The sequence below is a fragment of the Leptonychotes weddellii genome, chromosome 7 (genome assembly GCF_054177405.1).
Source record: "Leptonychotes weddellii isolate Sample4059 chromosome 7, ASM5417740v2, whole genome shotgun sequence".
NCBI lineage: Eukaryota > Metazoa > Chordata > Mammalia > Carnivora > Phocidae > Leptonychotes > Leptonychotes weddellii.
Window position 1 is genome coordinate 52,113,466 of NC_138375.1, and position 24,761 is coordinate 52,138,226.

At 37.9% G+C, this 24,761-nt stretch overlaps 1 protein-coding gene and 1 pseudogene across 1 annotated transcript in view; one reads left to right on the plus strand and one right to left on the minus strand.

The window, feature by feature from the left end:
- TENM2 (teneurin transmembrane protein 2) overlaps window positions 1-24,761 on the plus strand; it is a 1,103,161-nt gene that overhangs the window by 400,848 nt on the left and 677,552 nt on the right. The window lies entirely within an intron of this gene.
- Window positions 20,894-22,051, minus strand: LOC145722605 (phosphatidylinositol N-acetylglucosaminyltransferase subunit Y-like; annotated as a pseudogene).

The following is a 24,761-nucleotide window of genomic DNA, read 5'->3' on the forward strand; positions in this document are numbered from 1 at the left end:
ATGTAGGCAGTAAGGCTGTCTGTGTTTAGATTCAGCCTTGAGGAAGAAAAATCATGACTTACAATGTTGTCTTATTTTATGCAGCGGTGTTTCTGTAGAATGTAGAGAGCACAGCACTTTTTTAACTCACAGCCTTTCCTGTGTAAGTGTAGGGTTCAGATCCATAATGCTCCCTCTTCCCCCTGTAGGATGCGGTGATTTTCCTGCTCTGATGTCTAACTAACAGTTTGTACCCAACAACCATACATTTAGTTATATTTTGTCCTCGGTGGTTATCTCATGGCTTCTTATACTTAAATATTATCTCCTTACCCAGGTTAGAACCCCTTTCAAAGAAGAAACAATGTCTTATCTTGACTTTACATTTTCTACAGGCTTTGTTCCAGTGTTGAGTATTTAACAGGTCACTAAATACATTTTGACTGGTTGATCAGTTAAGGTCCTTGAACTAAATTTCACTCCCAGATCTACCATTGATCCCTTTTTATAGGAGGAATATCAAGGGCACTAACCATTAACATCAGAATTTCTAAGACATTGAATCATTCAACCTAGAATATCTTTCTCTATGCTAAAATACACTTTCTTGAATAAGGATTCTGTGTGTGTAAATACACATTTATTACATGTTGGAGTCAAAGTCTCAGGAGCTAAAATAGTTATATTACTTTCAAAAAAAGGGAAAAATTCAACGTGCCCCAAAGCTCACTGTTTAATCTCATATAACTTTTAAGTAAAAATTTTAGTTCACTAAGAGAAGACAATGGAGATTCAGAAAATTTTAACCAATTCATCTAAATGTCAAAATTGTCTGAATTCATCATTTCTTAGAAATTATTTTTGACCTATATTTCATAACCAAAAGATGATTGTTTTTTAAAACACATACAACATGGGGCACCTAGGTGGCTCAGTCAGTTAAGCATCCGACCCTTGGTTTCAGCTCAGGTGGTGATGTCAAGGCCGTGAGATTGAGCCCCATGTCCACTCCGAGGTCAGCATGGTGTCTGCTTAAGATTCTCTCCCTCCCTCTCCCTCTGCCCTTCCCTCTGCTTGTACCCTCTCTCTCTAAAAATGAAAAATAAAAGCTCTTTTAAAAATAGCCTGGTGATGGGTATTAAAGAGGGCACATACTACATGGAGCACTGGGTGTTATACACAAACAATGAATCATGGAACACTACATCAAAAACCAATGATGTAATGTATGGTGATTAACCTAACATAATAAAAATAAATAAAATAAAATAAAAATAAATAAATAAATAAAAAATAAAACACAAACACATACATGTGCACACACACATCTATACACACATAGCTAGTTTGGATTTAGATAAGCACTCCCAGAAACATGTCAAATTAAATTTTAAGGTAATGTTAATTTTAACTTCAATATGACATTTACATGATGAATCTTTTAAGATGTAGTAAATGAGTACTTTAAGATGTTTAAAACAACATAGAAAACATTCTGAAACTGAAGAATCATGTTACAAAATGTTGGAAATTAGAACCTTGATTCACCATTTTGTGAGCGTAGACTAAATGGAGCCTAAACATTTAATTGAAGTTAAAATTAGAGTTAATGATACCAGATATTTAATCAACCAATGCCTTAAAATACCCAGCAAGGAGCAGTTGGGGAAGTGCACATTTGGGCTTTAAAGTATTTTGGTATTCTTTGTAGCCAGTATGTGTCTGTGTTAGATTAGGTCTTATTGAGCAATGCATATCAAGATGCCTACACTTTAGATGCCCATATAACATCAAACAAAGTGGTTATGAAACAGCAAGATCTCTGCAGGAAGCAAAGAGATATCTCAAATAGTACCTAATCAAACCTGGAAAATGGTACAACATCATCAGATGAATGCTTAAGTTTATATAATGTTTTTAGTTAATCTCTCTCTTGCTTGCCAGAAACAGAGTCATTCATGTTCCTTCGGTAAGGCGTGGGAAGGTGGGATTTTATATGAGGATAATAATATGGAAAGTTGGCCCATTAGATCTATGGATGATGAAGATAGAGCTGTTATGAACAAAGGTAGATTCTTCTAGGGACAGACTGTTCTAGTTACAAAAAGGTACCAGAGACCTCTGCCCAATAGAATTCATGCTTCATCATTCTAGTGCTTTGACCATGATGTAGGAGGCTTGGCTTCTGTGTGTGTGTTCTCTCTACTCTTTGCCATGATCCACTCTTATCTTTTCTCTACTTCATGGCATTTCTTACTCACCGTTCCTTCCACATGGCCTATTATGGTCTGACTAGTGTCTCAATTTGACCTCTTACCTTCAGCTCCAATTCTTAACTACTTAATTCTTTTCCTCACATGAATTCAAATTCCTGGAATAGTAGCTCAGTTACATTTTTTTGTTGTTTGTTTTTTGGTGCCAGATCTTGTTGCCACAAACTGCCTATAAGTCAGGGCTCACCTCTAGTTAATTAGCCAAGATTTGGTGTGATAGAGATGATGTAACAGTCAAATAGGCAATAACATTATCAAATAAACCTGAGCATTTGAGAGGGACAGAAGGTGATATAGATGATCTTGTGCCATGATAGATAGGTTTCAGAAATAAACATCCAGGCTATTCATAGCCAGAGACAAAGGTTGCCAAAATTAATTTTCAGTATCTCAAATTAAGTGGATTAAAAAAAATCCCTTGCCTGAGCCAGTAAAAAGCAAGTATTTCTATATTCAGATATTTGATTTTTTTTTTTTTTTGCCTTGAGACAGGGTCATTTGGTTTTATCTCTAGTACCTCTGCTCACTAAAAGAGAGAGAGATAAATGAGACTCAGATTCTGAATATTCTGGACTTTGAATAAACAGGCTATAACATGGCTAGAACTAGATGTGGTAAAAGCCAATGAATTTATCCAGGAACTCTGGAGAAGCATTTATCATGTATGGGTTATAGTAGGCATTAGTGAATCAAGCTTATCCCTGGGTATGGTGGGTTCTTGGCACAGTCAAATATTGACATGGCATTTTAGTATGCCTTCTGACTGGTGCAGAAATCCTTATTATTTCGTGAATTAGTTCCAGCAATGCAGATTCCATGTGTTTTTAGGGAGCTTTGGGCTCAGCATTAAAGAAAATATTGCTGTTGTGTTGGAATGTGAAATTTATGCAGAATAGAGTCCAAATGTGACTTGGCCACCTGAGGCTTGGAAAGGTGTAAAAGTTAGCTAATGCAACACTTTATCAGTCAGCTCTTGCCTTATTGGAGTGTCTGTGATTGCTCTAAAAAAATTATCTTTAGAAAAAAAATTTAATTAAAAAGCTTTACTCTATTTTTTTCATATATCGAAAGAACATTGGTACATGATATTAATTTATAGTATCCTTTGAGTGCTGGACTCTCCATATTCACCCTCAGTTTGTATGGCACAATTGTGTTTTTCAGGTTTTCCTAACACTTTTCAAATCTTTCTAATAAGTGGGTTAGGATATATTCTCTTGCATTTCTCTCCTGCCTTAAGAAAGTCACCAATTGAATTGTTCCTGTCAAATTTCTTTTAATATCCTTACCCTTTAGTGTATTAGACACTACATATATCATGATGAGACCTTTTAATAGCTCAACATGAAGTGACTTAAATGTTCTGGATAAATTAATTTGCTTAGAAAAAAGTCCTAATTGGAGATGGACTTAAAGCATTTTCTTTCATAGACTCAGGGCATGTCCATACTTACTTTTGAACAAAAATGGCATTCTACTAATGGATCTCACAGTCAACCTTATTTCAGTGATCAAAAAGTAAGAGTTAGGGCTCAGATGGTCATGAAAGGGAGATGGGATGTGAAATGAGCAATGAACCCGGAGTGAGAAGGTCTATGTCTAACTCTGCCCTAATTATCTCTATGACCTTGGGTGCCTCATTTTTCTCCCTGGGTCTAGTTTTCCCCTCTATAAAATGAAGTCTATGGAGTTCTCACTCTCCAAGGATTATTTGCCTATATTATTTATTTCATACCTGATGGGAAATACATTCTTTCTGGCAATTTATAAAGTTGGAATATAAAAATATAAATCTATCTGAAAGCCCAACTTTAAAGTAAGATAACAGTGTCCTGGCAGACCACAAAAATGAACAAATCTCAACTAGATCTATTCTAAGAGATAATGCCTAGATGTGGAGGATGCCATGCCCTAAGAGATAGGAGTTGTTGCTATAATATCCCACTTTGTCCATTTTATCCAACAAATATGTCTATGTCCTAAAAAAATTGAGTGATTTCACCTGTGCAAATCCATGGGCATCTATGTGCAAGTGGTGGTGTATTAGTTTCCTAGAGCTGCTATAACCAAAGACCACAAACTGGGTGGCTTGAAACAGCAGAAATTTATTCTCTCACTGTTCTGCCAGCCAGGAGTCCAAAAGCAAGGTGTCCATAGGGCCGTACTCCCTCTGGAGGCTCTATGGGAGGATCTGTTCCTTGACTCTTCCAGCTTCTGGAGGCTGTTGGCATTCCTTGGCTTGCAACTGCATCTCCCTCTGCTCCACCTTCACCACCTTCTCTGTGTGTCTATCTCACTCCCTTTCTCATGTAAGGACACATGTGAGGGCATGGAGGGCCTACCGAGATAATTCAGGATAAGCGTCTCCTCTCAAGATCACACTTAATCATGTCTTTAGCTCTACGGGGCAAAATGCATTATTTTACCATAAAAGATAGTATTTGCAGGGTCTGGACATTAGGACACAGACACAGATTTCTGAGGGCCACCATTCAGCCCACTATAGGTGCGATAACAGGTAACTGGTTAGCATGTGTTTCACTACTGTGTGACTACCCATGCAGTATTGGATGATTATTGCACATAGGAACACAGGCTCAGTGTTGCCAGATTTTCAACTTTAAAAGAAAAGCTAAAAGCCTAGATTTTATGTCTATGTGTTCATAAGTGAAATCCCCTGATCCATGATGTTGGCTCATTGGGAAAGAAGAAGTCGACATGTGGCAAATAAAACCCATGTATGGGCCACATTCACTTCAAGAGCTGCCAGTATGCAATCTCAAAAAAAAAAAAAAAAAAGAGAGAGTAAAATTTCCTTTGAAAGGGCACTTTATATGCATATTCATTAACTCAACAAATATTTCTTTAGCACCTAATAGAATAATATTTATTTTTGATTGACCAGGGGAGACCTTGCTGCTTTGAAAAAGGAACTCCCAAAATGCAACTCTCATAGTTCTTAAGAAGAAAAGAAAAAAAAAGCATTAGCTCCATATTTCCTTTCTGGGGATGTTACTACCTAGAAATCTGTGGCCTTCACTGAGATCAACGGGCTTCCTGATCCTGGAATGAAGTTAATATTAAAGTTCAAAATCTTAAATCTGATCTGATCTTTGAGTGCCTTGGAGATAGCAGTGTCCCTAGGTTGCCTAATAGCTTACATTTACTGGGTATTCATCTTGGCTATACTGAGTGTGATTTTTTTTTAAAGATTTTATTTATTTGACAGAGAGAGACACAGAGAGAGAGGGAACACAAGCAGAGGGAGTGGGAGAGGGAGAAGCAGGCTCCCCGCGGAGCAGAGAGCCTGATGCGGGACTCGATTCCAGGACCCCGGGACCATGACCTGAGCTGAAGGCTTAACGACTGAGCCACCCAGGCACCCTGACTGTGATTTTTTATAGATAATGATGGCAAAACCATTCACATTTCATGTAGACCTTCACTGCTATGGAGTCAGCATTGCTAGCTTTGGCCAGCATGTTAAAATGTCAAATGCTTCAATTTCATTCATCATTGGCTGTGAAGCTGTGTGTTTTATTTTTTAATACAGAGGAGAAGGTTCTTGCAGGTGACCAATCTGCTTTCGGTAGATGTGAGAACTTGCTCAAGTTCCCTCACCTTTCTTATTCAAAAAATGGAGATAAACAGATATATCTTAAAAGCTTCATCACAAGAAAATGATTTGTAACCATGTGTGAGTTGATGGATGTTAACTAGAGTTCCATTCAAATAACCTAATTACCTCCCAAATCCCCCACCTCTAGATAGCATCATATTGGGATCAGGGTTTCAACATATGAATTTCAGGGAACAGTCAGTCCATAACACCAAGGGAATCTAATATGCTACCAGAGTGGAGAATCCTTCTCTTACTATATAAAAATTTTCACTCCTTCCTGAATAATGGGGTAAAAAGAAATTCCAGGCCTCTCTATTATGAATTAAATCCTTATCCCACCTGGAGGAAGCTAGCAGCACAAACAATAACACATCTGAAGTGGTGCCCAGGGCTAGTCTTGCAAGCATCTAATGGGAAACACAGTATTTTGGTATTTCCCAACCTGGTGCTGTTAACAAGAATCATCCCTTGTTTGTGTTGGTTAATCAGCTTGATGAGGAGTTTCTGTGTCGATCTTCCCAAACTGTGTTGGCCAGTTTCCAAATCAAGTGCATAAATTACACACTGCCCTCTCTTCAAGCTGCTCACCACACTTTAGAATATCAGAAAGGATTTTCTTTGCGCAAATCTGTGTAAGTGGATTGCTTAGACTGGTACTTTGTGGGAGTTGGTCTGATGTGACACCATAATGTGTCACAATATTATGACACTGTGATGACATACTTTAATGCTAAGGAGTAATATTTTGACCAATATCCAAATGTCAGTCTTTTTATAGGTGAGAATCTGCTATATAAGGGTGTTTCCTTGAGGAGTTATTTATAGGTCTTGGGCTTCCAAAGTACCAACCTAAGCACTCTATTCCAGGAACTAAGGGGTAACATATGGCTCAGCTCTACTGGGATTCGCTATCAAAAAGAAAGCAAGAGTATGCTGGTAATTCCTTAGGAAAAGATTGAGTAAAATCAGATTTCAAGAACATAGAAATTTCTATAGGGTCAACTCCTCTATGTGAAAGACACCCTGGAACTTAGAGGACCAATTCTAACGTTCTTCCATTTCTATATGAACTCATGGCAATTTCTCACTGGCTATCACCTTTTAGACTGAGACCCTTCTCTATTCTCATCTCAGGAACTCTAGTGTAGAAATCACCTTGGACCTGAAATTTCTACCAGATTATAGTCCTCTTTGAGAAGCATGAGGGGAAAATAGGGAAGCAAATAGTGAAACCTACTTATTTATATTCCATAGCAAATATTTTCAGTAGTTATGTGACTTGGTTGACACTGTTAGAAGGGTTTAGTTTGGATTATTGTATTGTATTTCAAAGTATGTCTGTTTGTTATCTCCGAATTATAAATCATGGTTGGGGGGAGTGAATGTGTGTTTCTGCATATTCAGAATGACCAACCCACCTAACAAAGGAAAAAAAGACCTGCCCAAGGAATAGTAAATTTATTCATGGCCTTAAAAATAAGAAGAAAACGGGGCGCCTGGGTGGCTCAGTCGTTAAGCCTCTGCCTTCGGCTCAGGTCATGGTCCCAGGGTCCTGGGATCGAGCCCCGCATCGGGCTCCTTGCTCTGCGGGAAGCCTGCTCTCCCTCTCCCACTCCCCCTGCTTGGGTTCCGCCTCTCGCTGTATCTCTCTCTGTCAAATAAATAAAAAAATCTTTAAAAAAAAAATAAGAAGAAAACATGAGCAGGATCCAATATTTGCATAACGGCTTCTCATGCCTTCATGAACAACAAAAAGATACCTCTACTGGAGGAATCCAGAGTTTTAAAAATACCAAAATAGATAAGTCAGTAAATTAGGAACAGCGGAATAGCAGGGAGTCATCTCTAAAAAAAATATACAAGATGTGGATGCATACATCCAGATAATAATGTCAAAAACTACCTATGTATTTCTCCCTATCTACGGAACAAATAACACACAGACACACACATACACACACCCCCACCCCCACCCCTACAGACACACATACCTAGAAAACAAGAAAAGAGGGATGGAATATTCTGCAACAGATTGCTAACAGTGGGGTAGTGGGAATACATAGTTCTGTATTTTTTAGATGTTTCATAACAAGCCTAGATTACTACTTACATAATCAGAAAACAACAAGAACAACTGTTGAATGCTTTGGAAGTACAGTTTATGTTTTTCTTCTTTTGGCTTGTTTGCATTTTGTGATTACTTCATAGTCAACATTTATTGTTTTATATCTCTTCCTAAAAAGTTACTGTAAAAATACCAACACACTTAAAAAAAAAAAAACAAACCCAAGAAACATAAAACTTCTCTGAGTCTCTGTCTTTAGGAAGTTAGATATCCTTCTTTCTTATTCTTATTCATTGGCTAATTGGTTGGCTTATGCCCTCTACCATGGATAATGCTTTCTCTATTAGCATACATTTGGAGCTTTTATCTTCTAGAATAAATCTTAGTCAGTGTCTGTGGAAATCTGCTCCTGAAATGTTCACAGATCTGTCATGTAGAGAAGTAAGATCATGGAATCTTGCTGAAATGTTTATGCAAATATTTCTGAGGGCATATGCTCTACCCTTAAACAACCCACAATACATCAGAAAAGCACAGAGTCCACATGGATTCAAATGCAATCAATCCTCTGTCTCCTGGCATTAAGAATGAACTCTCTGGAAATAAGATCTTTGATCAAGAGTCCCCCATACTCCCCACCAATCTCCTTTCTTATCTGCCTCCAATCCCCATTATCTCAAATGGAAGGAGAGAATTGTTGTTTACAAAAAGAGCAACTGAAACTTTGCATTCCCCCAAAGAAAAAAATCATTCTTGAATTTAACTTTTTGATGCAAAAAGGGTATATCTGAAATATTACATAGGCCCACATGCATAGGCAAGCCCCAAGGATCATGTTTAGTTGGCCTAAAGATCCAACAAAGAACAGCACCTGCCCCAAAAGAAATGCAGCAGACATTCATCATAAATTATATGTACATATTTGGATGATTGAAATCTCATGTTATGAATTTTTCCCTTTTTCCTGCAGTTGTATGACATCCTTTCAAACCTACCATTTTATTTCCCATGTTTTGCATTTCCTGGACTCTCAATATCTATGCTGCTCCCCCTGTCTAGATTGCTCTATTCCTTGTCCCACTTGGTAAACTGATGGTACTACTTCAAAGATAGAAGAAAATGGCTCCTTTTCTCTTAGGGCCTTCCCCGACCCCGAGATGGAAATTGTCGCTTACTCACCTGTGATCCCATAATATTTTCTACACTTCTCCTGATGATATTTTTTCATTGAATAAATTATTTGTGCCTTATGAATTGTAGGTTCAGAATTCTGTGAGGGTGGAAACCATGAGTACTTGTACTCCAGCCATAGCGCACAGTAGGCATTCAGTAAATGTTTATTGAATGAAAGTTTAATCCGATGACATAGTGTTATCTTGCTCTGATAAGAAGAAAACAAAGTTTATCTTTAGTGTGCAAAAGGGATGCTTCTACCCTATCAAAATGACTGCATCAAGTCACCTTGTAGCTTTTCTAAAACCTCCAGAGAAATCCATCCCTTCTGGGGGGCGGGGTGGGGGGCGGGCGGTAAAAAAGTTTGAGTGCACGTCTATTAAATATCTTTCCAGTTTTATTGAGAAGTAATTGACATACACCACTTTATAAGTTTAAGGTACACAGCCTGATGATCTGATTAATATATATCGTGAAATGATGACAAGAGGTTCAACTAACATCCATCTTCTCATATAGCTACAAATAAAAAGAAAACAAAAGAATAAAAGGAAAAAATTTCTCCTTATGATGAGTATTCTTAGGATTTACTCTTTTCACAACTTCCTTATAAATCGTACAGCAGTGTTAGCTACAGTCATTGTGTTGTACATTACATTCCTGGTGTTTATTTATCTTGTAACTGGAAGTTTATACCTTTTCATTAAATACTTTCTAATAAGCTCATACAAAGTATCTAGCATTTGCTTTGATAGCTGTACAAAATCAGTCTTCTGACAAATTTCATGGTGCCTTTTTTTTTTACTTAGATAAACTTCAATAATTAAAGTGTCCAGTGAAATTCTGACAATTTGGAGGGCTGTGAATTAGGAAGCAATGTTGAATGATGCAATGTGACAGCAGTATGCAGTAATTGGAAATGTATTCATCTTAGATAAGAAAGGTCATTCCTTCCCAGTTCCACTAGCTCATTTGGAAGTCAAAATGCACTGCAAAATATCATGGGCTAGGCATGAGTGGGGTTTAGTTGAGTATCCTGCCCCTTGCTGCCAGGAGGAAAAGGGTATTGGAGAATAAAGCATGGGCACTGCATTCAGAATTCCAGTTTTGTGACTTATTCATTGTATTAACTGAACTAAATTTCTTTTTTTTTTTTTTAAAGATTTTATTTATTTATTTGACAGAGAGACAGCGAGAGAGGGAACACAATCAGGGGGAGTGGGGGGAGGGAGAAGCAGCCTCTCCGCCGAGCAGGGAGCCCGATGCGGGGCTCGATCCCAGGACTCTGGGATCACGACCTGAGCCGAAGGCAGACGCTTAACAACTGAGCCACCCAGGCGTCCCCTGAACTAAATTTCTTAATCTGAGTGTGGATAATTTCTTCTTTAAATTTGAGTTATAATAATATCTATTTTAGAAGTTTGTTGAGAGGATTAAATGAAATCGTTCATGCATAAATCTTACTGTAATATCTGGCATATACTAAGCCACCTGGGATTTAAACCTCTGTCTGTCTCGCTGTATAAATGGACAAAATTATTTAACTTTACTGAATTTCATCCTACGAATCCATCATACACTGTATGGTACTTACCAAAAAATATGATGACATTTATTAAGTGCCCAGCATTTGTAGCTGCTCAATCAATGACTGATATTACTATGTATTAAAATAATCTCTATTGAACTCATTCAAATGAATTGCTGTAAGCTCTTCACATTCTTGTCTCTTCTTACGGTATGTGTGTAGAAATATCTTAGCCCAATTTAGCTGTCCTTTGTTACTGACAACTATCTCCAGGCTTTTTGAAAGTCTCTATTATATATTCCCATATGGTTTTTCTTGAATTTTTGTTTTTTTGAGTAAGTATTGTAGAAGTGATTGAAGTGGAAGGATTAAAAATAGGAGAAAGATTTCTCTAACAGTACACTTTATACCTGTATTTAACAATGGTAAAGACAATAAGAAAGCCTGGTCCTGACTCGACTTGTTTCATCTGGAGAACTCTGTTCTCTTCTGCATATAGGATTATATATAGTAGGTGTTGGCAACTGAGTGAATGGAAAAAGCTATATATTTTTTTTCAATTTTATAAGTCGGAATCTTAGGTGGAAAAAAGGCAAATCAGTCAGCAATGGCTTCTGTTTAATCACTGCCCTCTTGCCTTCTGAGCCAGATTCTTGGTCCTGCTTGCCCCTATTTTAGTTTTGACGTATATAAATAAGGAGATTGAGCGTGATCTTCAGGAGTTTCTTTAAACTTGAACAATCTGTAGTCTTATAATTTTAAGTAATGTTGCCGTAACCAGAATTCATTCCCATGCTTCCTGGTTTAGTATCATCTCTTTTACATTCCATCTTAGTGTATAACCTTCTGTACTTGGGAGAGTCTTCGTGTCTTTCATAGAGTTCCCCGCCTACAGCTGAAGCCCAGGGTGTCTGAACACATGGAGTAGACACAGTGGGAGAGCTGAGATGAAGAGTAGTTTTGATAGGAGGAGGCTCGAAACCTTTTAAAAAGTGTATTTACAGGTATAATCTTATAAAGAATTGATTGGGTTCTGTTGATTGGTACAGAAATAAGTGACTAACTGGGCTAGCTTATAAAAGAACAAATGAATCACAGATTTAAAGTTAAAATTTCCTAATGCTGAAAAGATTTTCTTAGCCCTTGTAAACTCTAAAATATCTGTTGTGATGATCAAAAATACAAGTGACAGAAGTTACAGCCTCCACAGAGCCCAGTATTTGTGGGTCCTCTGGAAATATCCCAACATGTTTGAAGCTGATGAGTGGACTAGCGAAGAAGGGAATGGCTACTTGTCTAAAATTAAATTAGGTGGGGTGCACTTTGTTTGTCACCGACTTTATCTATCACGAGCAAAAATTTTTTTATGGTCCTTGACCGTTTTTTCGAGAATAGTCCTTTGTACTAAGCAATATAGAATGTACCTGAAGTATTGTTACTTAAGGTATGATCTGCGGAACAAACTGCTACCAATCTACAGTAATATATAGGGAGAAACTCAGAATATTAGAAACTGTTAAAGCACTTTGATATTACCAAGATACCCATTTTGCTAGTAATTCATTTTTTACTATATTTTATTTCTGTGTCAGATTGGAAACTTTTTAAAAAAATTACTTCACACAGATAATTTGAGAAACAATGGTCTACAAGGAATAAAATTTAAAAATAACGAATAAGAATCAGGAATGAAGCTGGAAAAGGCTGCTTGAGTGTTTGCATGTGAGTATCTGTGCCTATGAGCAGTGCGCGCGTGCGAACAACTTCAGGCACTCTTTATTTAGTTTTGACTGTTTGTCAGGCCCTGAGCTTAACACTTTATTTCCAGTATCTCTCTCTCTCCCTCTCTCTCTCCCCATTATGACTTTTAATCCTCAAGGAATTCTGGGTGATGGGTGCTTTTTAAATTTTTCTTTTTGGCCCAAAGAGGATTTTCTCACAATACGGCAGTTATAAGAAGAAAGGCCTGATGATTTAAGTTTTTACTCTGATTGCATCAATCCCGTGTTGTCAAAACGGGCTTGTGATCCGTTAGCAAATTTCCCTCGTCCCCCCGCCCCCCCCCAAGCGCGCCCACTGGGAGCAATCCCCCTTGCTCAAGAGTCCCATTGCGGTGGGTGGAGGCCCGCGCGCGCGCGAGCGCTGTTCAGGAGATGGACAGATTTACCGTGCCGTCGCTGCCTTGGGTTTCAGTGGGGCCGCGCGGCTTCTCTGCCGGCAAGCGGACTCAGATGTCTGTTTGTAGCTGCCCTCAAATGTGAGCCCTGCTGCTGATGCACGTCACAAATGAAAATAATAGCATTTGAAGTATTCCGGCTAGAAGCCCAGGAGCAATCTGACTGCATTAACTCCCCCGTCTGCGTGGAGAAGGCTGAGGAAGGTACATGGCTCCACTGAGCTGACGTGAAGAAAGCAGCAGTATTCAAGTCCATGACGGCAAGGAGCGTGGGAGCCTAAAGAGGTTTCACTTACTGCCCTCAAATAAATGACCCCGGAGTATCACAGGACGCCTCGTAGCGTGGTTGGCAAACCTTGCTAAACATTAGAAGTGGTTCCCTTTATTTTTGAGGGGTGTCTACCGTTTTTGTTCCTCCTTCCTGCATCTTCGCGCCTGGATGACAGCTGCTTTAGGAACAAGAATATCCTGTATGTATTTTTACCGATGATTTCAAAGTATTGGGCGAGACCTGAAGGCTTCCTTTATATTGTTTTCAAAGACTACAGTCTATAATTGTTATTAAAAAATAAACTGAGGATCAAAGTCGTTCCCAGTGTATTATAATAAATAATGGCCCGACAAGTTCATAATAGTTATTAGAACTCAGGCACTTCGCTCTCTGAATTTGAACTCCAGTAAACCTCATTACCCAGCACTTTATCTTTTCACAGCCTTGTTTGTGCTGTGAGTTAGATCACATTTCCTAGGTATAGTGGGAAATAGAGTACCTCTCTACCAACATCTTTCATTTATTTAGCACATTTTTACTTAGAATTGTCTTCAAACAGAGCCGTTAAGCTGCCTTGAGTGTTTGTGTCATTCACTTTCACGGCCACACCATGAGGTGGGAGCTAATATTCTCCCCCATTTGCAGGTAAGGAAACCGAATCCTTTAAAAAAGTAATTTGCCTAAGATCTAAGGACAATGAAAGTTGTTTTTTGTCTCTATAAGACATTGAAAGTTTTATTAGTTAATAAGACATGTGAAATGTTTAGTTTCAACTGATAAGAATTGAAATATATATATATATACATATATATTCATTTGTGTATTCATATGTTTGTGTGTGTGTGTGTATCCTCTAAAAAATGGCAGGTAATCTAATCTGGACAATGCAAGAAAGGTAAGATATGGAGACCATGGTCCCCAACTTTCCCAAAGTGTGTATCCAATGGGAAGATCAAATATGTATCCAGAAAATGAATGTGCAAACTGGAATATGATATGAGATGAACTCTGAGGTCTTCCTTCCAAACTTAAGGTTCTATGACTTCTGATTAGGATAATCAAGGAAAGCCTTCTGAAGGAGATGAAATATGAATAGAGATTAAAGACCTTGATTGTTCAAGATGGGAAAGCAGAGGATTCCCAGGAGACAGAACAGGGAAGCAAGAAATGGGAATATTCAGAGAAGATATGACTTGGGTGGAATATGCACACAATAGGGATTTGTATGAGTTAAAGCAAAACAGTAGATGGGGGTCAGAGAATCAACAACCTGGAAAAATAAGCCAATACACTTGGTAGGAAGGAAGTTTCCTGAACTTGTGGGGACCACGTTCATGGTGGTTGTAGGGAGATTTGTGATAGGCTTGAGTACAATGAATTATGGCCGAGGTTTTGGAAAGACACTGCAGGCAGAGAAGCTGGCCTGGTGGCCATGGCTCCTTTATAGCACATAGTGGGGTGGAATGCATAGAGACAGAAAGGAAAATTCGAAGGAAATTCAGGAAGGGTCAAATCAACAAAAATCAACAGCATGGTTTAAGAGTGACACACTGGTTCTTAATTAAGTCCAAAACCTGCTCTGTCACTTGCCAGACTTGTAGTCTTAGACAACTATCGAACCTCTCAGAGGCTCTAAGGCTTCAGGTTTAAGCCATGTTGAGTCTCTGACTGTATCTATAAGGAAGGACACATCTAGAGCATGAACGGGCAGATTAGGGTAACAACTGAGGGCTTAAATAACCCCAAATGCCACCCTAACCAGCAGTGTCAAAATGTTGATAGAAACAGCATAGGTATTTACCGAGTGTCAAATGAGGAACATATGCATCTCATAGGTGTAATTTCTCAGGGGCTAACTATACTCACTGGGGACTGTGATGTAATACTTTGCTGGATATAGAGAGAAAAATAGACATACCAGGTGAGCCTCGCTTGGACACCAGAACATTCCTTGTGCAAGTCACAGGTCAAGAAAACCACTTCAATGGCATGCAAGAAGATAAAGCTCCAAATTAGAAATGCCTTTGAATTTGCAGATTTAGCAAATAAAATTACAGGATACCCCGTTAAATTTGAATTTCACGTAAACAACAAGTAATTTTTGGCATAGCTGGTCCCAAGCAAAATTATTATCTGAAATTCAGATTTAACTGGGTATCCTATATTTTATCTGGCAGCCCTACATTGAATGCCATGGGAAAGCAATTGGATTTGATTTTCAGTAAGAACCCTTTGAAGGGTATTTGAGCAATACTATGACATGATGAAACAATTTCTAGGATGATTGATTTGGTGTGCAGGATAGAGGCGAGACTGTCAATAAGGAGGGTACCTATGATGGTCTAAGGATAATACAGATAAGAGCTGATGAAACTTTCCTGTCCCCCCACCTTCTCTTAAACCCTGTTTCCATGCTTCCCTGTCACACCTGTTGTTCCTTGTTCCTAATGTAATATCTACCTTCTCAGAATACCTAAGACCTAAACAAGAGTCCCTTGAACCCAACATTTTCTTTGTCTTCAGGATAAAGTTTCTCTTTAATATGATTCCTTCTTGCCCTTTTTTCCTTCATATTTTGGACAATTAGAAGCATGTTGTTAACATGGCTGTTCTAGGTTGAATTATCACTTCTCTGAGATGAAAATAATTGTCAATTTTCTTTTTAAAATCTTTTAAAATCCAAGTTCAGATGACTTTCCAGTTTCCTTTTTGGTTTATACCAGTGGCTTCTGGATGTGCTTTTTCAGAAGATTCCAGTGAGAAGCCCAAGGGGTACACAACATTTAAGTTACTGTTTTTGAGAGCATTCCCTACTCATTTGATCTAGCCACTCTGGCTTAAGTGGGTGGGTAGAATTACTCAGTCTCCCCTCTTTTTTTCCCTCAGTTTTATTGACAGTTGATATATATCACTGAATAAATTTAAGACATACGTCATGATGGTTGATTTACATATATTCTGAAATGATGACCACAATAGGTTCAGCTGCTTCCATCTTCTCCTATAGATACAACAAAAAGAAAAGAAAGAAGAAAAGAATAAACATCTCTACTTGTGATGAGAACTCTTAGGATTTACTCTCTTAACAACTTTCCTTTGTATCACACAGTGGTGATAGCTATAATCACCATGCTGTATGTTACATCCCCAGTACTTACTTATCTTATAACTGGAAGTTTTCACCTTTTGACCACCTTCCTCCAATTCTTCCTCCCCTGACCCCCACCCCCGCCTCTGGAAACCATAAATCTGATCTCTTTTTCTGTGATTTTTTTCTTGTAGATTACACATATAAATAAGATCATACAGTATTTGTCTTTGGCTTATTTCACTATTTCACTTAATCAATGCCTTCAAGGTCTATTCATGTTATTGCAAATGGTAGAATTTTCTCATTTTTATGGCTAAATAATATTCCATTTTTATATCTGTATCTCTATCTATATATAATCACAACTGCTTTATTCATTCATCTATCTATGGACACTTAAGTTGTTTCCACATCTTGGCTATTATAAATAATGCTACAATGAACATGCAGGTACAGATAGCTTCTTAATTTCATGCTTTCCCTACCTTTGGATATAGTCCCAGAAGTGGAATTTCAGTAGTTCATTTTTAATTTTTTGAGGATACTCCATACTGTTTTCTATAGTGGTTATACCAATTAAATTAAAATCCCAACAGTGCACATTTCTCCATATCCACACCAGCATTTGTTTTTATCGCCTGTGTTTTTGTTAATGACCATTCTAATAGGCATGACGTGATATCTCTCTGTGGTTTTAATTTGCATTTCCCTCATGGCTAATGAAGGTGAGCATCTTTTCATGTATCTGTTGGCCTTTTGTACCTCTTCTTTGAAGAAATCTATTCCGGTCCTTTGCCCATTTTTTTGTTCATTGGGTTATTTGTTTTTTTGCTATTGATTATATGAATTATTTATGTTTTAGAAATTAACCTCTTATCAAATATATGATTCACATATCTTGTTCCCATTCTGTAGGTTGTCTTTCATTCGTTGATGGTTTCTTTTGTGTGCAGAAGTTTTTTATTTTGATGTAATCCTATTTGTTTATTTTTTTATTTTATTCCTTGTGCTTTATGTATCATACTAAAAAAAAATCATTACCAAGACCTATGTTAAGAATCTTTGTTCTTATGTTTTCTTCTAGAAGTTTCATGTTTTCAGATCTTACGTTAAATCTTTAATCCATTTGGAGTTAATTTTTGTGAGTGGTATGAGATATGGGTCCAGTTTCATTCTTTTACATGTGAATATCCAATTATCCCAGCACCATTTATTAAATGACTGCCTTTTCTCCATAGAGTACTCTTGGCTCCCTTGTGAAATATTGTTTGACCATATTTGCTTGGGTTTATTTCTGGGCTCTCAATTCTGTTCCTTTGGTCTATTTGTTTTATGTCAGTACCATACCATTTTGATGACTATGGCTTTATAGCATAGCTTAAAATCAAGAAATTGATATCTCCTGCTTTGTTCTTTCTCAAGACTCTCTGGTGATTCAGGGTCTTTTCTGGTTCCATATAAATTTTAGGAGGGTTTTTAGTAGTATTGACATTTTAACAATATTATTTTTTCTAATGGATGAGCATGGATACCTTTCCATTTATTTGTCTCTTTTTCTATTTTTTTTTCTATCAATGTCATATTTTTCAATGTAGAGATCTTTCTCCTCTTTAGTTAAATTTATTACTTGGCATTTTTGTTTTGTTTTTGATGCTATAGTAAATGGGATTGACTTCTTTATTTCTTTTTCAGAAATATTGTTGTTAATGTATAGAATTGCTACTTAGATTTGTATGTTAATTTTGTATCCAGCAATTTTACTGAATTCACTGATTGGATCTAACAGTTTTTTGATTGAGTTTTTAGGATTCTCTGTATATAAAATCATGTCACCTACAAATAGAGACAATTTTATTTCTTTCTTTTCAATTATGATACCTTTGATTTTTTTTTTTTTTCATATTTGATTGTTCTTGCTAGGACTTCCAGTACTGTGTTGAATAGGAGAGGTAAGAGTGGGCACCCTTGTTTTGTTCCTGATCTTGGAGGAAAGGCTTTCATCCTTTCACCATTGAGTATGATGTTAGTTGTAGGCTTACCATTTATGGGTTTTATTATGTTGAGATATGTTCCGACTATGCCTAATTTATTAAGAGTTTTTATCACAAATGGGTATTAAATTTTGTCAGATGTTCTTTTCTGTATCTATTGAGGTGATGATATGATTCTTTTATTTCATTCTATTAATGTAGTGTATCATACTGATTGATCTGTTATGTTGATATGTTAAACCATTCTTGAAATCCTGGAATAAATCCTGCTTGATTATGGTGAATGATCCTTTCATGTGCTGCTGAATTCAGTTTACTATTGTTTCATTGAGAATTTTTGCATTTACATTTATCAGGAATATTGGTCTGATATATAATATAGTTTTCTAGTAGGGTCTTTTTCTGGTTTTGGTATCAGGAAAATGGTGACCTTGTAAAATGAGTCTGGGAATGTTCCCTCCTCTTTGGGTTTCTTGTTTGTTTATTTTTTGGGTTTTTTTTTTTTTTTTTGGAAGGGCTTGATAAAGACTGGTGTTAATTCTTCTTTAAATATTTGGTAAAATTCACCAGTGAAGCCATCTGGTCCTGGGCTTTTCTTCATTGGGAGATTTTTGATACTGATTCAATCTCTCTAGTGGCTATTGGTCTATTTAGATATTCTATTTATTTTTCATTTAGTCTTGCTAAGTTGTATGTTTCTAAGAATTTTTCCATTTCTTCCAGGTTGTTCAGTTTGTTGGTATATAGTTGTTAATAGTAGACTCTTATGATCCTTTGAATTTCTGTGTCATCGACTGTAATGTTTCCTTTTTATTTATGCTTTTGTTTATCTGAGCCCTTTCTCTTTTTTTCTTGGTTAGTCTAGCTAAAGGCTTGTCAATTTTATCTTTCAAAGAACCAACACTTAGTTTGGTTAATCTTTTCCATTGTTTTTCTGTTTTCTATTTCATTTCTTTCTACTATTCTTAATTATTTCCTTTCTTCTGCTAACTTTGGGTTCAATTTGTTCTTCTTTTTCTAGATCCTTAAGTTATAGAGTTAGGTTGTTTATTTGGTATTGTTCTTGCTTTTTAGTGCAGGCATTTATCTATGACCTTCCCTCTTAGAACTGCTTTTGCTGCATTCCACAAATTCTGGTATGTTGTGTTTTCATTTCATTTGTCTCAAGAAGCATTTTTATTTCCCTTTAATTTCTTCTTTGATCAATTTATTGTTAAAGAGGGTGTTGTTTAATTTTCACATGTCCGTGAGTTTTTCAGTTTCCCTCTTGTTATTGATTTCTAATTTTATGCCACTGCAGTCAGAGAAGATAGTTGGTATGATTTCAGCATTGTTGAATTTGCCGACTTTTGTGGCCTAACATATGGCCTGTCCTGGAAAATGTTCCATGTATCCTTGAGAAGAATATGTATTGTACTATCATTGGAGAGAATGTTCTGTATATGTCTCTTAGGTCCATTTTGTCCATAGTGTTGTTCCAGGTTCCCCTCTTTGCTGTTCTTTTGCATCTCCAAAGGCTGCATGAATACAGGCGTAACTCAGAGATATTATGGGTTCAGTTCTAGACCATATCAATAAAGTGAATATTGCAATAAAACAAGTCAAATGAAGTTTTTGGTTTCTCAGTGCATATAAAAGTTATATTTACACTATACTGTAATCTACTAAATGTGCAATAGCATTATGTCTAAAAAAAAGCTTACATAATTAAAAAATACTTTATTGTTAGAGAATGCTAACCATCATCTGAGCTTTCAGCAAGTCATAATCTTTTTGCTGGTGGATGGTCTCGCCTCAATATTGATGGTTGTTGACTGATCAGGGTGATGGTTGCTGGAGGTCAGAGTGTCTGTGGCAATTTCTTAAAATAAGACAACATTGAAGTTTGTTGCATTGATTGACTCTTCCTTTCATGAGCGATTTCTCTGTAGCATGCAATGCTGTTTGATCACATCTTACCCACAGTGGAACTTCTTTCAAAATTGGAATCAACCCTCTCAAACCTGCCTCTGCTTTATCAACTAAGTTTACGTGATATCTAAATGCTTTGTTGTTACTTCAACAATTTCCACAGTATCTTCACCAGTAGATGCCATCTCAAGAAACACTTTCTTTGCTCATTCATAAGAAGCAACTCCTCATCCGCTCAAGTTTTATCATGAGATTGCAGCAATTCAGTCACATCCTCAGACTCCGCTTCTCATTCTAGTTCTCTTGCTGTTTCCACTACATCTACAGTTACTTCTTCCACTGAAGTCATGAACCCCTCAAAGTCATCCACAGGGTTGAAATCAGCTTCTTCCAAACTTCTGTTCATGTTGATATTTTGACCTCTTCCCATGAAACAGAAATACTCTTTTTTTTTAAATGAAAAAGTGTTATCTTATTTTATTATTACTTATGTAAGCATTTGATGCCAAAGAAACAAAGGTAATTTTACAAACTCAGAATGTTTGCAAGTGCATGAAATTTCCATTTTATTGTAGTTTTCTATCACCCCAGTTCAAATGCATTTCTCTACAACTATTCCAGCATAGCTCCTTTGGAATTATGTCAGTCATCCTTAACATGTGACTCTGCCAAATACTTTGAATCTAAAATAAACAAATAAAATTTTAATGATTAACTCTTTTTTATTATTTCTTAATAAAGTCATCAGGTGATGGTGGACTATTAATTTCCAACAAGGAGCTTTGTTGAAATGTTTCTTCTGATATGGTAGTTATAAATTAGAATTTTCAAAAAAACAAGGACAGAACAAAAGTACAAGAAAAGAAGCTTCTGCAGCTTAAGCCTCCCATAGTCCTAACCCTCTGAGAGAAGCAAGGCAAAGTACCTTTCCTGCAAATTAAGTGGGTTTCCAGTATTTCCATGTAGTTGAGCCTTCAGAGATAGACACTCAAGACATATCATTAATATATATACTATCTTGGCTCTGGTTGTATTAATTATGCCTGAGGAGTTTAATACCCATCCAGGTCCAAAGGTGGAAGAACATATAAAATGGCATGGTAATCAGCCTGAGCAGACTGTGAAAGCACAGACTGGTTGTGCTAGTGCAACCTGTGGGAAGTTTTCTTCCACGGAGGCCGAGTAGAACAGTCCTACTAAAGAGACCAATGGAATAAGGGCAGTCAATGTAGGAAGAGACAGAAACATTCTTCTCCCCCACTTATTACCTGCCATTCTGACTTTTTAAAAGATAAGTGGTATTAAGAAAATTTAGTTCTGTGTGTTGTTTGTTTTTTAGAGAGAGAGAGTTCTAGCGGGGAGGAGGGTAGAAGAAGAGGGAAAGAGAGAATCTTAAGCAGGCTCCACACCCAGAATAGAGCCCAATGGGGGACTCAGTCTCACAACCCTGAGATCATGACCCTGAGATCATGACCTGAGCTGAAATCAAGAGTCAGATGCCTAATCAGCTGAGCCACCCAGGCACCCCTAGTGTTGTCACTTTTACATATGATCTAGTGCTGCTCCATTTCTTCTTACTATTTTCATGTGTCATCCTAGTTGCCTGCGGTATCATATTAGGAATCCCATCAATAATTGGATAGGCTATTCCCAACTCTTCATTAATCAACTCATTTGTCAATACTTCATATCTAAGTGTCTTCTTGGAGAACGGGCACACCAGGAACTTGAGCAGTGCCAGGTCGAAGGCAAGGGGCTGGTCCCCCATCCTCTCGTTCTTCTCTGCCCAGCACCACCACCCCGACGCATGAAGGCACCTATGGGCGGGCAACCATGGACAGCGGCACATGTGTACCCTGCAGCGCTGAGGTGGGAGCCAGCTGCACACTCCGCTTAGCATGGTCAGGCAGCCCGTGACCACACTGCCTGGTGCCCTTGGCCAGCCCGGGTGCTTCAAACCCAAATATTCATAATGGCATCCAGAATGATGGAATCCTTTCCAAAATGTTTTTGATTGACTTTGCTTAGATCCATCAGAGGAATCACTATGGCAGCTATAGCCTTACAAAATATATTTCTTAAATAATGAGACTTGAAAGTTGAAATTACTCCTTGATCCATAGGCTGCACAATGGATGTTGTGTCAGCAGGCATGAGAAGAACATTAATCTCATTGTACATCTCCATCACAGCTCTTGGGTGGCCAATTGCCTTGTCAACAAGTAGTAATATTTTGAAAGGTATCTTTTTCTCTGAGTAGTAGGTCTCAACAGTGGGCTTAAGATATTCAGTAAACCAAATTGTAAACAGATGTGCTGTCTCCCAGGCTTTGTTGTTTCCTGCAGAGCACAGGCAGGGTAGATTTAGTATAATTCTTAAGATCCTTTGGATTTTCTGAAGGGTAAATGAGCACTGGCTTCAACTTAATGTCACCAACTACTTTAGCCCCTAACAAGAAAGTCAGCCTGTCCTTTGAGGCTTTGAAGCCAGGCATTGACTTCTCTCTAGCTATGAAAGTCCTAGACGGCATCTTCTTCCAAGAGAAGGCTGTTTCATCTACATTGAAAATCAGTTGTTTAGTGTAGGTGCCTTCATTACTCATCTTGGCTACATCTTCTGGAGAACATGCTGCAGCTTCTACATCAGCACTTGCTGCTTCACCTTGCGCTTTTATGTTAAGGAGATGGCTTCTTCCTTTAAACTTCATGAACCAAACTCTGCTAGCTTCACACTTTTCTTCTGCAGCTTCCTCACCTCTCTCAGCCTGCATACAATTAAAGAAAGTTAGGGCCTTGCTCTGGATTAGGCGTTGTCTTGAGAGAATATTGTGGCTGCTTTGATCTTCCATCTAGACCACTAAAACCTTCTGCATATCAGCAATAAGGCTGTTTCACTTTCTTATCATTCATGTGTTCACTAGAGTAGCACTTTTAATTGCCTTCAAGAATTTTTCCTTTGCATCCACAACTTAACAGCTTTTGGCCTAGCTGGGCTTTTGATGTGCCTTCCTCACTAAGCTTAATCATTTCTGGCTTGAGATGTGTGACTCTTCCTTCTACTTGAACACTTAGAGGCCGTTGTAGGATTATTAATTGGTTTAATTTCTTTTTTTTTTTTAAGATTTTTTATTTATTTATCTGAGAGAGAGAATGGGAGACAGAGAGCATGAGAGGGGGAGGATCAGAGGGAGAAGCAGACTCCCTGCCGAGCAGGGAGCCCGATGCGGGACTCGATCCCGGGACTCCAGGATCATGACCTGAGCCGAAGGCAGTCACTTAACCAACTGAGCCACCCAGGCGCCCCAATTGGCTTAATTTCAATATTGTGTCTCAGGGAATAGGGAAGCCCGAGGGGGTAGAGAGAGAGAGAAGGAGGGAACGGCTGGTTAGTGGAACGGTCAGAACACACAGTATGTATTAAGTTCACCATCTCATGTGGGCATGGTTTGTGGTGCCCCAAAACAATTATAATAGTAACATCAAAGATCCCTGATCACAAGTCACTATAACAAATATAATAATAATGAAAATGTTTGAAATATTACAAGAATCACCAAAATGTGAAGCAGATACCATTGGGAAAATGGTGCCAATAGGCTTGCTTAATGCAGGGTTGCCACAAGCCTTTGATTTATTAAAAAAAAGAAAAAAAAAAGAGCCCCTGGGTGGCTCAGATGGTTAAGTGCCTGCCTTCGGCTCAGGTCATGATCCCAGGGTCCTGGGATCGAGTCCTGCATCGGGCTCCCTGCTCCTTGGAAGCCTGCTTCTCCCTCTGCCTCTCTCTCTCTCTGTTTTTCATGAATAAATAAATAAAATCTTAAAAAAAAAAAAGGCAATATCTGCAAAGTGCAATAAAACCAGGTATGCCTTTGGGGGGGCTGAGGGAATTGAGGCCTGAGAAATAAGAAGTCTGGCAGAGGTAGTCACAGTGATGATCCTTAGAGGAAGTCTAAACCCTGCTTGTTGAAAAGGCAAAGTCACAAGTGAGAAAACAGTGCCAAGGAGAAGGTATAGAACATGAAGATGCTCAGTGAAGATGAGGTTAACGCAGAAGAATTGGATAACAGAGTGGTTGGTAAGCTCAACCTGCTTATGGTTGTGCAGGAAGCTTGACCAAGGAGAAGATTGAGCCTGAACTCTAGCTCCTGATCCTCTTGCCCAGCAGTTTGCTTACAACATGAAGGAACACTTTTTACTTTTTAGTATATAGATGCCCTCTGGGCTAGTAGTGGGCCTGGACAGAGTAAGGTCTGAATCCTGCCTATTTGTTGGACCATATGCCCTGATACCTGACTATCTTGAGCCTAAGTCTCTTAACCTGCAAAATAGGATAATAATAGTGCCTACCTGGGCTTATTTTGAAGTTTAATAGAATTGATAAGCTAAAGAATATTTTCCACAATGATTAGAACGTAGCTACAAATAAATAATTATCACTACCACAAACAACCTAAAGCCAGCAACACATACCGTCTGTACAGAGCTATTTAGGACTCATGGAAAAGACCTTGAAGGGAAGTTTAACTTTCCTTCATAAAGATCAGGGGTCAGCAAACTTTTACTGTAAAGTGCCAAAAAATAAATATTTAAGGCTCTGTGGGCCATAATGTCTCTGTCACATAGTCTTTTATTTTTTTTAAACAACACTTTAAAGTGGGGGAAGCAAATTCTTAGCTGTGGGC